Source organism: Amblyomma americanum, chromosome 10, assembly GCF_052857255.1.
Source record: "Amblyomma americanum isolate KBUSLIRL-KWMA chromosome 10, ASM5285725v1, whole genome shotgun sequence".
Lineage (NCBI taxonomy): Eukaryota > Metazoa > Arthropoda > Arachnida > Ixodida > Ixodidae > Amblyomma > Amblyomma americanum.
The window spans coordinates 106,854,312-106,869,903 of NC_135506.1; the positions used below are offsets into that span (position 1 = coordinate 106,854,312).

A 15,592-nucleotide genomic window follows, 5' to 3' on the forward strand; every position below is an offset into this window, starting at 1 on the left:
TGTGCAATAGAGCATGATATACCTCGGTGAATTGCAACAAGAACACCGCCCCCCCCCCCCCCCCCCCCCCCCGTGAGTTTTTTCGATCGTTTCGGTAGACGTTGAATTCGGGTAAGTCAGTTAAAACTTCAGCGTCGGACACGTTACTGTTTAACCAAGTTTCAGTTAGTATAAGTATATTGCTCCTGGATGACGAAATTACATTGGATATGAGTTCACGCTTTGGGAGGAAGCTGAGGATGTGAGTGAATATCACGGAAAACGAGAGAACATTTGAGGGAACATTTGAGGGTCTCGCACGCTGGCGTTTTATTGGTGTAGGGTGAAGGGACGATTGTTACGCGAGTTGCTTGACGGAGTTAGATGAAGTGTCAAAAATATAACGGTTCAAGCCGATGTGAAGTGTTTTAAATCGTAAGGAAAATTTGGCAGACCTGGCTTTAGCAAATGCAACAAGTTGTTTTCGCGCGTGACGAACGGCATGCGAGAAGTCCTCTTCAACACTATAAACCGTGTCTTTCAGATTTCGCCCATTAGATAGGAGGGATTCTTTAGTTTTGCTACTTGTGAATTTCACGATTATGGGACGATTTTTATCTTGTGAGTGACGACCGAGGCGATGAGCTCTTTCTATTTCGTTCCACAGTTATTTGAAGGTTATTACGGCAAACATCAATGATTAGTTTTTCAGATTCTGGCCACGTTTCGCTATCAGTAGTGTCAGGGATACCATAGAAGATGAGACTGTTACGGCGTGACCTGTTTTCAGCGTCCTCTATGCGGGTTTCTAGTTCCTGGATTATACGCGCCATGTTGCTTGTGTCAGCCTGCATCTTTTCAATGTCGTTTCGAAGGGGAAGTAGTGCTTGGTAGTGTGTTTCCAGGTTGGCCATACGATTGCTTAAATCAGTTATGGTTTTATTCGTAGTAGTGAGCTGGGATTTCAGACCTTGTACTTCGGCTATTAGTTGGGTTTGGCCTGCGGTTAGTTTCTGGAGTTCCGCGAGTACTGCACTGCTGTCGTTAGGACCAGGGTTAGTTTCGATATCTCCTGATAACAATAGCAAAGAATGAACAACAGTGACACACTCGGCGGCAATGGCAACACAGCACTGTGGGCTAAACTGCGCCAGAATATATTTGCTTGATCTTTTGGCAAATAAGGTATATGATTTACTAACCTGCATCGCAAAGATCAGCGGATTAGATGGCTGCGCTGAGGTGCAGTCTCCGAGCCCACAGAACGGTGCCGGTGGCGGGGGTGCTTTCATATGGGGGGAAGCTGTTGATGTCCGTCCAAGATTCCTTCGGCGCCGGCAGCCACTGTTCCTCTGTTGTGGCAGCAGTCATCCGGGGCGGGCAGCTGACGAGCGGCAAGCGGTAGCGTCCCGGCTCGTCACTGGAGCATGGTGGTGCGCAGTCAAACGACGCACCCGAAAGAAGGCTTGCCAAGGTCGGCAACAGTAGGCTGACGAACAGCTGGTTGATCGTCTGCATCGCAAAGATCAGCGGATTAGATGGCTGCGCTGAGGTGCAGTCACCGAGCCCACCTTTGACTGTCTTTGTGACTCAGATTCTGTAACTTGCAGTTTTCAATGTTGTAAATTTCTGTAAATATATTTCCCTTTTACATCATCTCCATCACCGAAAGCCTCCTCCTTCAACACCGCCGAATAACCAAGTTTTGGAGAGGCCTGATCTCCTCCGAAGAAAGGAAAAGAACCATCTTGAATTTTCTCGGAGCCCTGTCGCTCCTCCTGGCATGGAGGGTAGGGTAAGAGAGTACAGACCCAGCAACAAAGGAAGCAGGAACAGCCTCTTTAAAAAACTAATGAGACCGAGAGGTTTTACTTCTAGACTGCGCTGTGTACCTCGTTATGCATGACCGGCGTTACCAATCTCCTAACCTTGAAGGTTTTTTTCGTCCTCAATCATCCGATTATTTTTAAATATGCTGCAGCGACCCCACTGCGCGGTTTAGAGGAAAATTATTTGCCCCCCTTATCTTTGACTAAGGTGGCACTCACCGTCGGTGTTCCAAGAGATTGACGCATGACACGTGCGCGGGAATAATAATAAAATGCATTTTCAACCGTGCCTACACAGGCTATCCGCGGGTTAAGGTGTTCCGGAATATTTCGCTACTTAAAAATTGAGTCGTTCGCCTGCTGTGCATGTCTGATTTTAGTTTACTGCTTCTTTTCGCCGCCTCAGGTGAAAAATGGACGTTCAGAAAACTGTGAACGTTAGTTTTCTGAACGTCCATTTTTCACCTGAGGCGGCGAAAAGAAGCAGTAAACTAAATCAGACATGCACAGCAGGCGAACGACTCAATTTTTAAGTAGCGAAATATTCCGGAACACCTTAACCGCGGATAGCCTGTGTAGGCACGGTTGAATGCATTTTATTATTATTCCCGCGCACGTGTCATGCGTCAATCTCTTGGAACCACCGACGAGTGACTCGTCTTAGGCTAATAACCATAAAAAAAACTTCCTAGTGCGGAGTTGCATCCTTTGATTGATTGCTCTTATTCAAGAACATCGCCGAAATCCTTCGACATTATCTCTAATGCCGCGATATGCCAGGTAGTTCATTAGTCTTCCCAGATTATTGTCCACAAGTCATTCTACTGCTCGTCAATGCTCGTTGGTAAACTTTGTCTGTTCGAACAAAGCGCCTTCGCATAGTGACATGTAGGCCTCTATTTAGGAAAGGCTTTCTTTTTGTGTAACAACATTACTTAGGCGCAACGTTACTGACATAAAACGTTTAGCATGCTAATTCCTACCCTTTATTACCTTTAGTACTACACATAGTGTGCAACTTATGGACATGGTGTGCTGGAGCTGGACGAGACAGAAGGGGCTAGCTCGTTAATGAGAACGCGAAGAGCTGGCCATGCTCTCAGTGATTTTCCAGAATACTTATAAAAAATTATGCTCGAGAAATGTGAAAGGTGATTTGAATTTTCAATATTTTCAAACATTTACACAAAACAATTTATTCTCTTAAAAAATGTTTTTCCGAAGAGCTTCTATGCATAATTCTTTTGTATCACGCCACGAAGAAATGCCGGCACATAACATAATATTTTCACCCCAAGACTAGCAAACGGCACGTCAATCGTGCAGTTTCAACAAAAAACGTTAGCATATTTTCTTTGCGACTAGAAAAAATTTTATAGCTACCTTTGACCTCAACTTAAAAATATTGAGACTAAGATGTACTGAGATAGTTAAAGCAAGAATCCTTAAGGCTGCAAAGAACTGCACTTCCCCGCGTAATCAGCCGCAGCCTAAATTTCATAACAAGACTTCCAAAGTAAAAACGGAAAAGATTTCGCATTCGAAAGGCAATGCTAATGGCATCTTGCTCAAGTATTCTTATCGGATTGTTTTTGTTTCAGCCATAAAAAAAATTCAAGCATTAGGCTTCCACTTCTTCCAGCCCATTTAAAAGAGAGTATATTGATCTTGCACTGCGCGTATACCACTCCACGCTTGCCACAGATGCTGCTTTTTGACCAGGACCCGGTTTGAAGATGTCTTACAGAAACTGACGAGGCTCGAAATTTAAAGGTGTCTCGGTAGGAATGTGTTCCGTACAAGGTTTCTGCTTTCGTTCAGGGTCTAAGCAAAGAGGATTAAGCTAGATCACGGACAGAGATCATCTACAGGCGTTATCAGCCTACACCTTGCCTTACTTTGCCCATTGAGTATGGGGCACCGGTCATTTATTGAAAAGGCAGGCTATTTCACAGCGGCTAACACTCTTTGTGACGTGTTACGATATTATATGCTTGCTGAAATTTCAGTTTTAAGGATATCGGACATTTTACGGAACGGTGATCTTTTTTTTGGGGGGGAAGGGGGGGGGAGGGAGGGTTGTAAGAGCATTTAATATTTCTTAGTGACCACAGAAAATTCCGTAATGTCCTGACTGGCTTAGAAATGCATCATTTTTGACCATTCGGGTAGTTTTAATTTTATTATAGTAGCAGTAAACATCAGGGTGATGTCAGATAGCATGGTCTTTATTATGCTAATGAAGACATTAACAAACCAGCCCGAAAGATTAACTGCTGTCCACTGGGAATCCCTGTTTTTTTGTCTGAATATAGTTTACTGCTTCTTTTCGCCGCCTCAGGTGAAAAATGGACGTTCAGAAAACTGTGGACGTTATTTTCAATGTGTTAGATTACGTGGCTACGATCTTTTTCTGCCATCTGTACAGGGACAGCCGTTTTGCTAAAAAAAAAAGAACGTGTACCCCACTATCCGCATGACACTGTGCAGTGAAGCGAAACACTTCCCGAGATGAAGCAGTGTTATCGGATTGTTTTTCTGAATATATGGAACAGGATTTCAGTCAGCACGAATAAGTATGCCTGGATGCTCGTCTTAGGAAAATATCATAAGGTTAAGGCTAATAACCATAAAAAAAACTTCCTAGTGCGGAATTGCATCCTTTGAATGATTGCTCTTATTCAAGAACATCGCCGAAATCCTTCGCGATTATCTCTAATGCCGCGATATGCCAGGTAGTTCATTAGTCTTCCCAGATTATTGTCCACAAGTAATTCTGCTGCTCGTCAATGCTCGTTGGTAAACTTTGTCTGTTCGAACAAAGCGCCTTCGCATAGTGACATGTAGGCCTCTATTTAGGAAAGGCTTTCTTTTTGTGTAACAACATTACTTAGGCGCAACGTTCCTGGCATAAAAAGGTTTAGCATGCAAATTCCTACCCTTTATTACTTTTAGTACTACACACTGTGTGCAACTTATGGACATGAACCAATTTTTGCTGTCTTCATATTCGCGTATCTTTGCAGTCAAACTTTAAATTTTCTACTTCACATTGTTTTGTGAATTAAAATAAACATTTAATCCTTAAATGTCTAATACTCAGGACGGCATTCTATTTAGTATGTGTTTTCGTGCTTTGTAACATTTCAATAAAAAATATTTGGAGAAAAAATTTACAACGCCTGAGATAGCTGCTTTGAATAAGGCATCATAAATTTTCTGTAGCTCAAAACATTTGCCAGCCTGCGAAATGGAACTGCGAAGAACCTTATGTCGTAAAGCAAGCATTCGATTTTTGTGGACAGCTGGCAAGCTTCATATTTTTATTTGCATGTTTAATCCCGCCAGCATGCGGACCTATCACCGAGTTTGTGATGCCAGCTGCGACAATTTTATCTTGAATGATCGCAGTCATGCACAACTGCTTCTGAGTTGTTCGCGACGGTTGTGGCTACTCATGCCGCTCTGTCTCGAAGCTTTTTATTCAGCCTTAAATTCAGCGGGCCCGAGACCAGCAGGGATTCTGTTTGACTTCGGCCGAGCACGCTAGTTGTTATCGCAGCCGCCCAGTAAGTTCAATGAGGGCACAGGTCAGCCCAATAAGGTTTCTTTTAAAAGCCCATTTCGCAGTCCTCCTGATCGCTGAACTGCCGTTACCGCTGAGTGACAATATCAATAAATGTTTGAAACACTTGAATTTTTCTTGTACATCCTTGTATATAAAACATACACTAATTTTCATCCAATTTTGTGATAGGCAAAATAAATTTCATATCTGATTCAAATATTTATTTGGATTGCATACTGTGAAAGAGTACATTCATTAACTTTAGTTTGGCTCATCTCACGCTCATGTTTCTAGCACATTTATTGTACCAAAATAATAAAACGAACCTAAAAAACTACCGTTTTAGGCTTGGTACCTCGAATGGCTGAATGGGAGGCATGCCATCTCAATACTACTTTAACGTATCTAGTTCTCAGACGCACAGCGCTCATTGAAATCAGAGGACGTCACTAATCGAAGCTCACTGACGTTGCCATTTCCATCCTGTTTTCACTGTAGACTTGTGACTTCAACAAAACCGCGATATCTCTGAACCTTTGTATCGCGGCCTGTGACATAGACCTCGACTCGACCCCTTTACCATACAGTGACCTTGTAGTCAGAAGAATCTGTGAGGGCCCTCACTTATTTCAGATGTTCAACTCTCTCTTCCTGGGCAAATGTAGAAAAAATAGGGGACAGTTACCTTAAGGGTATGACGCGAGAGCGTTAATGATTTAATGCCCATATATGCGGAATTGCCATATATGAGGACTTGGCTGCCGCCTGCCACTGTGGTCAGTTTAATCGCAATCCTGTGGGCAGGCTGTGATCACGACACAAAGTCTCGTTACCTGCATGGCCCACATGATTGCTTCTCCGGGATTTTTCGTTCGCAACGTACGCCGACGACTCCCATACCGAAGGCGACGGCACTGGATTCTCTGCATAACGGGAACCTTAACGATGTGGCGTTAATAGATAGTATTAGCGTAGCGGACACGTGCAAGCGTAGATACGTACCGGTTTACCGGACGCCAGCTGCGCACGCACAGTTGCCCCGCCTGGCCGAATCTAACAGGTATATGTTTACACTTGCGCGTATCCGGTAGGCAAAATCTCTCTAATACTAAATGTGTTTCAGCAGTAGAAATCTAAAAAAATAAAAACAAACTCATCGAGTTCACGACGAACGTGAAGTTGTTACTAGCTCAGCCGCTGTCTTCGCAGCGGCGGCAAGCAGACACCCTGTAAAAAGGGGATTACATAAGTATGAAAATGCATCACATTACTCTGAGGTGCAAATATGGTTTGGTTTGGTTTCATGGGGTTTAATGTACTAAAGCGCCTCAGGCTATGAGGGACGCCGTAGTGAACGATCCGGAAATTCGGACTACCGTGTGTTATTTAACGTGCACTGAAACCACACAATATAAGGGCCTCTAGAATTTCACTTCCATCGACAGTCGACCGCTGCGGCCGGGATCGAACCCGCGTCGTTCGGGTCAGCAGGCGAGCGCCATAACCACTTAACCACCTCTTTGGCTATGAGGTGTATATATGACGAACAGGCAGATGTCGCAGGGCCTGGACGCAGTGAGCTGTGAAGCTATCGCTAAGCTGCCTCGCAACTGCCGCCTTCGTCTTTTGTAACATTGAACTCTTCCTTGATTACAAATCAGGCGCCCAAGGAGTCGAAGCTAGAGAAAATTGGGCCCATATTGAAACCTCAAAGCTAAAGATATTGACATATTTGACTGCCTGGTTGGGCATGATGACTTACAGTAAACTCTGACAAACAAAAACTCCAAACAAAAACTTTAAGAACCGGCTCGGCTGCTTCTTCAGGGGTGACTAGAGGCAGTAGCTAGCGTCTTTTGTCAAAACTTATAAGTTCTGAAACCTGGAAAGCAGCCAGCAAGCTACGCATCTACCCGGCCCATCGCGCTAGTAAGTTGCGTAGGTACGCTTATGCTGCGGAATATCTTCAAACCCATTACACGGTTCCTCGAAAGCCGAAATGAGTTTCTCCAACAAGTGAACCGGATTTGCCAAATAAGGTCTGTAACTGGTGATGTCATAGCCCTCGTCTCATCACTTGAACAGAACGTGAATTCATATTAGAGCATCCCGACAGCCGCTTTCCTTAAAGGAAGCTGAAACTCTCTTCAAATTGCATAAAATGCAATGTATGGGAAGAAAGGATCTTGTAAATCATGTGTGTCAATGTTATCGCAATTCTGTGGTTAAAAAAAGCTGAAATCGCTTATCAAATACCAGCCCCCTACATGCCCTTCTCACTTCCGGGAGCGTCGAATGAGAGGAAGGCGAAATGGGAGTACTGGCACAAGTAACGCCATCCGCAGAGAGTCAGCCGGCCGACCGGCTTTGCTCGCTCGCTCGCTTCGCACCGCTCCATGCCGCGCTTTGCTCAACGACGGATCCACACAACTTCGGCCAGTGTCATTCGTTTGCTTCAGTTAGATCGGTGCTAGAGACAGCAGAACACCTTACGATATGCAACATAGCTTGAACTGCCTGCACAGAATATGTTAGTGAATCAATATTTCTCCGTTGGTTATATTATTTTCGCACCTGTTTCTAAACTTTTCTGCCTTTTCCAGCTGGTTTACATCCGCGCTCATATAGAGCTAGAGGTACTTTCAGCATTGGCTTATGCCTATTGTGAGAGGGAAAGTCTAACCATGTTATGCTTAATAACGGTTCGCCGTTGTCGCACTGCTTGTCACCTTTCTCGCTCACGACAAACAACAGCCCCTTGAGCAAACGAAGTAACGCAGGGATCGGCAGAGTGCAGTTATTTTTACAAATATCTTAGTTATTTACAAGGCAGAGTGCCGTCCGACGGCGCCATCCGCTAGCAGCATTTGGATACCTGAGGCAAAGCGCTGCGCAGCAACGAAGTCGGCAACGGCCGGAAATCCCGCGGATGACGTCACGACGGTCCCGGCCAACCGCTGGCAACAATAGCGTTCGCTCGGTACCCCGAGGCGCTGGGGTGTCTATGTTTGTATAAAACAGCAGTTTTCCTGAATGTCCGCCTTCATTAAACGTAACATTCTCGTTCAACGTATTAGAAACCATGAAATGGGGTAGGGAACCCATTTTTTACGCAACCTGTTTGAGCTATTGTTTAACATCAAGGCTGCTGTTGACTATTTTTCGCCATGCCGTGCTTGCAGCATTGCACAGATTTGGCTCCGAGGCGAAACTTACAAGCGGGTTAAAAACTGCTTGAAAGAGCGGCAAACTTTTATAGGTACTCCAAACTGTCCAAAGTTGTTTAAAACAGTTGAGAAAGGCGTACGTCCGGTAGGTGTGCAAGCCTCTCCTGTTCAATATTACTATTATGGAGTTAACGAACCTCCCGCTAGGAGTACACATCGCGATTTACGCAGATGACATCTGTATCTGGAGCGCGTCACGGTCGCTCTACATCAACCTGCATCGTCTTCAGGGGGCGTTACTGAACATCTTTGAGTATTTGGCTCCCCCAGGTCTTCGCCCCTCGTCAGGAAAGCGTGTTGCCGTGGTTTTCACAAAGAAAACGGTCACCACATTTCCGTTCGCCCTAAACGGATCGGCGCTAGCTAGCTCAATAATAGTAATTAATGAAAAACTCCGTGAGAGAATTGCCACAGCATCACATATAATTAGGTTAATGGCGGGAACACGATGCGGGCGCAAGTGCCGTTCAACGTTTCTGCTTCAAAAAGCCTATGTCCAAGGAACATTACACATATGTCTATACCGGTACTTCACCGATCATTTCCAACAAACAAGAACACCCTAGAAGCTCCACGGAACAATTGCCTGCGGATCATTCTTGGCATTGCAAAGCGCTCCTCTGCCTGGGAAGCAGAAGAAGATTAATGATGTCTTACATTATATGTAATCGCCTATCAGGAAACAATGCGTACAGATCTCCGCCATGTATTTCAAGGGAAGAGGCCCTTCCTACACCGTCTCCACACAACCCGCACTAAATCTGGTTTCGGCAAAAAAGTGCACTCCTGTACATTACTAAGCAACAAGAATTACTGGCTCTGGCCTCGCCTCTCTGGACAAACTCGCCTCTAAAGGTGAAGCAGTCCGTCTCAAGTCTCAATGCGAAGAGCCGCATGCAGGCGCCAACGCTATGCCAAGCTCCTCTGACCTACTTCGCCCAGAAATATTCTGAGGATATTCTCATATTCATAGATGTCTCAATTTATTGGGTTACCTCCTGCTGTGGCCTTTACGGGCCCTCAACAAGCCAAATGAGAGAGAGAGAGAGAGAGAGAGATGCTCTTTAATGAATGGAGGATGTTTTCCAACGGAGGATATCTTCCACGACTGTAAAGCTTCACAGAGTGTCTTTTTTACCCTATGCCGAAACCCGGGCCGATGAGTGATTCTCACGGGCTCCAAAACAACAATGCAAACGCTGTCCAGCCTGTTTTCTTCAGCAGGATGCCAATAGTTATCTATAGAGGCAAGCTGGAGAGTTCAATCTCCTATAGGTTAGCCGGTTAATCATGTTTAGCAGCCATCATGCCTGGACAATATTCACCCTCTCCAAATTAACACCTTTCCCATTTCACACCCTCCTCTCCCCTCCCCGGGCCTTCCTCCTCGGAGTGAAGACCCTATTTAAACATCACCTATGATCAACGCTTTGTCGAGACGAATACAACTCCTTTTTCTCTCGCTTACCACACTATTGCTCACTTTGTGATTATAAAGAACCATCTGCCCAATCTCTCTCTGCTATAGAGTGCAGTGAGCATAGCTAGGCAGATCATGATGATATTGAGAAACGTTTATCTTAAGTTGCTTGGCGCGTGGCGCACACTACAGGACATCATTTAGCGTTGCAAGATTTTTGACATCTAGCGGTTCGTTTACTTTTTGAATAAAATCTTTCAGACCTACCACTCGAGCGTTGAATGCCTTCGAATTCTTCTCCAATGGCATAGCGCCAATAGTCTATGAGAAAACTATGCGACCTATTTTTTTACAGCGGTCGCCTTTGGGCGGTCGTAGAAGTTGCCCGAGCTATCAAATAAGACGTCATTACCAATCTACATTTTTAGGACTGGATTAGAACATGGAGTTCTTCGTTTCAAAGAACACTAATCGTACGCACGCAAGAGAACATGCATAAATATCACTGTATCAGGGGGAAAAATTACACTTGTAAAGCTTAGTTAAGAGGAGCAGTTCTGCAAAGAATAGTTTTACGCAATATATGTAGAACCCTGCTTAATACTTGTTAAATAAGAAAAATTGAAATATATTAAGAGTCGTCAGCCGTGAAGTTTCAAATCCTAAGCCAAGCACTTATCCAAAGAGAGCCAGGGCCTCCCACCCCCCCCCCCCCCTACCCCTCGTCCTCTAATCAGCCAGAAAATATTTCCTTGGGCCCCTCCCGAAAAAACTTCTGGGTATACGTGCCCGTCCTAAAAACAAAATCTGCATTGGAAAGAAAATATGGCGCTTAAAAGCATTGAGCTACTAAATTTCATCTCGTTTCAACAAGTATAAGCACGATGATTCCGGCACTATTTATTCTGACGTTAGTTTTTTTACCTGGTTCACTGCAACAGTCTGAAAGCCAAGACCTGGCCTGAACGTTGCGCGAACTGCTCTAAGGCTTAGCGGGTGTAAAAAGGCAGACCCAGGCTTTTAGTCAAATAATGCTTAATAACTCAGGTGTTATATGCGCAGAAAACACAGCGTTTGGGAAGCCCTTATAAGAGCCAGGATCGCAGCATTAGCCGCCGATTTCTTTTTCCAATCGCTGACGTCGATGGGTAAAGCTGCTGCGTGAAAGGAACATTTGGCACGAACGGCAGGCGGCAGGTGTTTGAGCGGCTCCTTGCTTGAGAGATATTCAACTTCAGCATTCGGATCGGCCTGGTCTTCGTCACTGAAAGAAAACAGAAAGAAAAATAGGAGCGCGTAAGTAACAAATCGTTGTGTGTGAGGTGTTAACGAAGACTTTTTTTCCGAAAGCTGAGGCAGATAGTGGCAACGTTGAATCTTTCAGCTGTTGTAGAACGTGAGTCAAATGGACATTTTGCAAGGAACCACGCTCTTTTCTGCAGCGTAAACGAGTGGCTCCATGAAGAATTTCGCAATATAATGCTGTCATTTTCTTAAACAATCTTAAACAGTCGACCTAGTGCCAAACGTTGTTTTTATAGAAAGGGTTATTAAGGTTAGTCCTTACCGTTTATTTTAAAGGAATGTATATCGTAGTAGCGCAACAGTAGCAAATTTTTACTTCAGTAATCGCCGCATCTTATACGTAAGCTCGTTTCCAGATCGTGCTTTAGCGTCATTCTTTTCTACGACACATGCACACAGACGTAAACCAGAGACTTGAGTCCTGTAAATACAGGATTCAGTTCACAGAAGTGTCAGCCGACGTGAAAGAGCCAAGCTTTGTTGCCAACGTTTGACAACTGGTTGGTCTTAAGACAAGACGGCAACAACAGCCGCAGGCTTCTAATTCCAGCATCTTTCATTAGTTCAGTTTCTGATTCAGCCAGAACAAGGTGTATACACAAATACACGCCTCATAAGCATTGATCACAAAGCTTCAGAGTACATCAACAGGTGCACGCACTTTCATTCCAACAGGCCACTCCAGCTACCCAAATTTCAGAAAAAAACGCTATTGTGCCCACAACAATTGGTTCTGCTACAATTATGCAGGAGCCTCTTATAACGAGCAACATATTCATAGAGGCGGACATGTTATACAAAAGTTAATTACATACTTTATCATGATCATAACCATCAGCCTGACTACGCCTACTGCAGGGCAAAGGCCTCTCCCATCTCTCTTCAATTAACCCTGTCCTTTGCCAGCTGCATCCACCGTATGCCCGGAAACTTCTTAATCTCATCCGCACACCTAACTTTCTGCCGCCCCTGCTACGCTTGCTTTCTCTTGGAATCCACTCTGTTACCCTTAAGTACCAGAGGTCATCTTGCTTTCGCATTACATGTCCTGCCCAAGACCATTTCTTCCCATTGATTTTGACTAGGATGCCATTGACTCGCCTTTGTTCCCTCACCCACTCAGCCCGCTTCCGGTCTCTTAACGTTACACCTATCATTTTTCTTTCCCTAGCTCGCTGGGTTGCCCTTAACTTGAGCTAAACCCTTTGCATTAGCTTCCACGTTTCTGCCCCGCAGGTGAGCACATTATTATGTAGTTGCAACAAGTTCCTTCTCTCTTTACGTCCGCTGGTCGCAGCACCACACTGGCAGTGTCTGTTTTCGTGTGTTATTCAACGATTGTTTTTAAAAACCCACAGTCTAATTCTGAAGAACCTATAGGTCACGCAGCACAATAGAGCATGTCGGTTTGGTTTGCCTTTTTTTCTGCGTACACTAGATAAGGTTCGTGAACTCTGTTCATTGTACGTAACAACTACCTATTTTCGGGATGACAGAAAAAAAAATTAAGCTTTACAGTTGTCGCTCAAGTTATTCACGCACAGTATTTGTTGCTTTGCCTGCGTCACTACTCTTGTAGCGCACTGCTTTGAAAAGTAATGCGAAATATTGTATTTTACCTGTGATATTAACCGCATTGTTGGTGCTCGCAATATCATTTCGTTTTAGAATTTTCCAATTTTGTGTACTTTTCAATGGCAGAGGTTGGCGTCAACAAACGCTGTCCGCGAGATAACCGACCAGACCAGGTGTGCGCACGAGCGACATCTAAAAGAGCGTCGCATACGTATCTGTTCAGTTATGAGAACAAGCTCGTTGAATAAGCACCCTTTGGTCATTTTCGTTTTCCCGCCCTGCTATAATCCCGGCTGTGGTATAAATAACAATTAAGTCAAACAAATAGCAGTAGGACAAAGACTATGAAACAGCCGCCGCTGTGGCCGTGTGGCGCTCGGCTGCTGGCCCGAAAGAGGCGGGTTTAATCCTGGCCACGGCGGCCGAATTTCGATGGAGCTGAAATTCTTGAGGCCCGTGTACTGTGCTATGTCAGTGCACGTTAAAGAACCCCAGGCGGTAGAAATTTCCGGAGCCCTTCACTACGGCGTCCCTCATAGCCTGAGTCGCTTTGGGACGTTAAACCCCCATAAACAAAACCAAACCAAAGACTATGAAACGAAAAACACTGTCATTCATGCAACATCTTAAGTCCTGATGGCATCAATGCCCTCTTCGTACTTTCCGTGAAGGCAGTAGTACATTTATTAAAAGCTTTCATATGACTCGCGAATTTCTGATAAGTAGCTGGGTCAGAAGACTCTGCAGTAAAAGTATTGTTTTCGTTCAATCGGAAGAGTTATCAGAAATGTAGGCGTGTTTAGCAGCAGTGGCGTTCGGAAGTGAAACCGGAAAAAGGTTACACAAAGGGGCGTCTGCCTCGTTCATATTGTCCTAAAGCCTTGAAATATTTATTTGCTCCTGTTTAAAGTCGCCGGCTGTTTTCTGATGAGAAATACAACCGAATTTATCTGGAATGTTGGCAGGTGCACAGCGGGTTCTGCATTGTTCATGATGGTACCAGGCAATTTCTGAGCCTTAATTATCTCGTAACTTTGTCAGCTTCATAATCTCCGTCAAAGGGGCGGAGATTATGTTCATCGACGTCTACCGAGAACAATCGCTGCTTAGACTGAGTTGTTCTATTCATAGTTCCATGCAAGTCAGCCAAATAAACAGTTTGTTTCAGTGCGTCGGACACCAGTCCGTTCCTCTGTGTTTACTGCCATTTACGTTGCAGCATCATAATGTATGGTTACTTCCCGCCCGAGCAGAAGACCACATCTACTTCATCAGATTCTAATATGTGCAGAATTGACAATTCACTACTTTAAAACCATAGATGCCTGGTCTTCCTCATACCGTTCATGACACAGTGGTGTAGGGCTTCAGCGATTCCCAATGGCCCCAGAAGGCAAGCCCCCATAGCGGGCTTGGGAAACCCAAGATGCTCTTCCCGAGCAACCTTTCCCGACCAATCATTAATTGAACTGCCACAAGCCACCGTGGACAGGTTGTGACGACTTCACAAGGTCACGTGACCCCAACTATTTTCTCGCTCACGCCACTGGCTACGCCAACGAAGCCGTTTTTGCGCAGAACGGTAGCCTTAACTCCGTGGGGTTGAAACTCGCCCATTGGCTGGGTGTGACGTTACCAGTACGGTTAATTCCCGTTGACTGGAGGAAAATGAAGCCACCAGAGCGAAAAATTCTTATTGGTTATAGAGGTAGGTGGCGTCACCAACACAAAAGTGACGCCACCGCACCGGAAGTGACGTCTCTTAGGGTAAAGGCACCCAAAGATTCTAATGCTATAACATTTCCAAAAAAATTCGGTAATTAGGTGTCCCTTTGAATTTTTTTTGCCGCATGACAACAATTTATGTGACCCAAAAGTCGCCACGTTTTCTATTTAAAAGATCTAACTTCATTGGAAAAAGAGCGCCAGCAAAACTTTTCATACCTCTCGGAGCTGTTTGTCTCGATAGGCTCCGAAGTTCCAACCTCGTCTGTGGCCCTCGTGTGAGTGCTTCTGGCCCTGTCGGACGTGACGCACACGGCGGCGACCACTCGGAAGGCGAGCGTGTCGCAGAAGCAGGCGCCATCCATGCACTTTGCCTTGCGTAAGCACGAACTGGAGGCGCTGCACCAGTCGCCCACGTAGCCCGATGGAGACGAGAGGAAGAACATCATTTCGCGAGTAGGTCTGGTGGTCTCCCCTATGTAGCATTCCTAAAGCGAGCGAACGGACATTCAGGGTATTTTTAAGCTGCTGGCAGCGCTATCTTAAAACAACTTCCTGCCCATGTAATGCGAGGTAGCAGGTCGTGCGGGCGCGTTAGTTTATTACGGTGCACCGAAATCTAGTGTCTTATAAATATCAAAGCTAGAGCGATTCAGCAAACAAGAGAAGGAAAAATCGTTATCATGTACATACGAAGGAACCCAACAGACAGCAAAAGGGAGGAGCGTAGGGCAACTTTTTTCCATTTAATTTGCGGTGTTGAGAAATGTGAGATTAATAGTGTCAGTATTTCGTCGCTATAGGTAATTGATTAGCCAACAGAAGAAAAACAACCAAACCGCGCCAGTGGGATCCGAAGCTATAGCCTCACAGTTTTGCGTCAGGTGCTCTACCGGCGAAGTTACGGCGGTGGCTGTCCAATCTTCTGTTTTTCGGGGGTATTTATGTTGTTTTTTCTTCTGTC

At 45.0% G+C, this 15,592-nt stretch overlaps 1 pseudogene; it reads right to left on the bottom strand.

The window, feature by feature from the left end:
- Positions 1-337: 337 nt before the first annotated feature.
- Positions 338-15,077, bottom strand: LOC144108608 (uncharacterized; annotated as a pseudogene).
- Between the last annotated feature and the right edge of the window lie 515 nt (positions 15,078-15,592).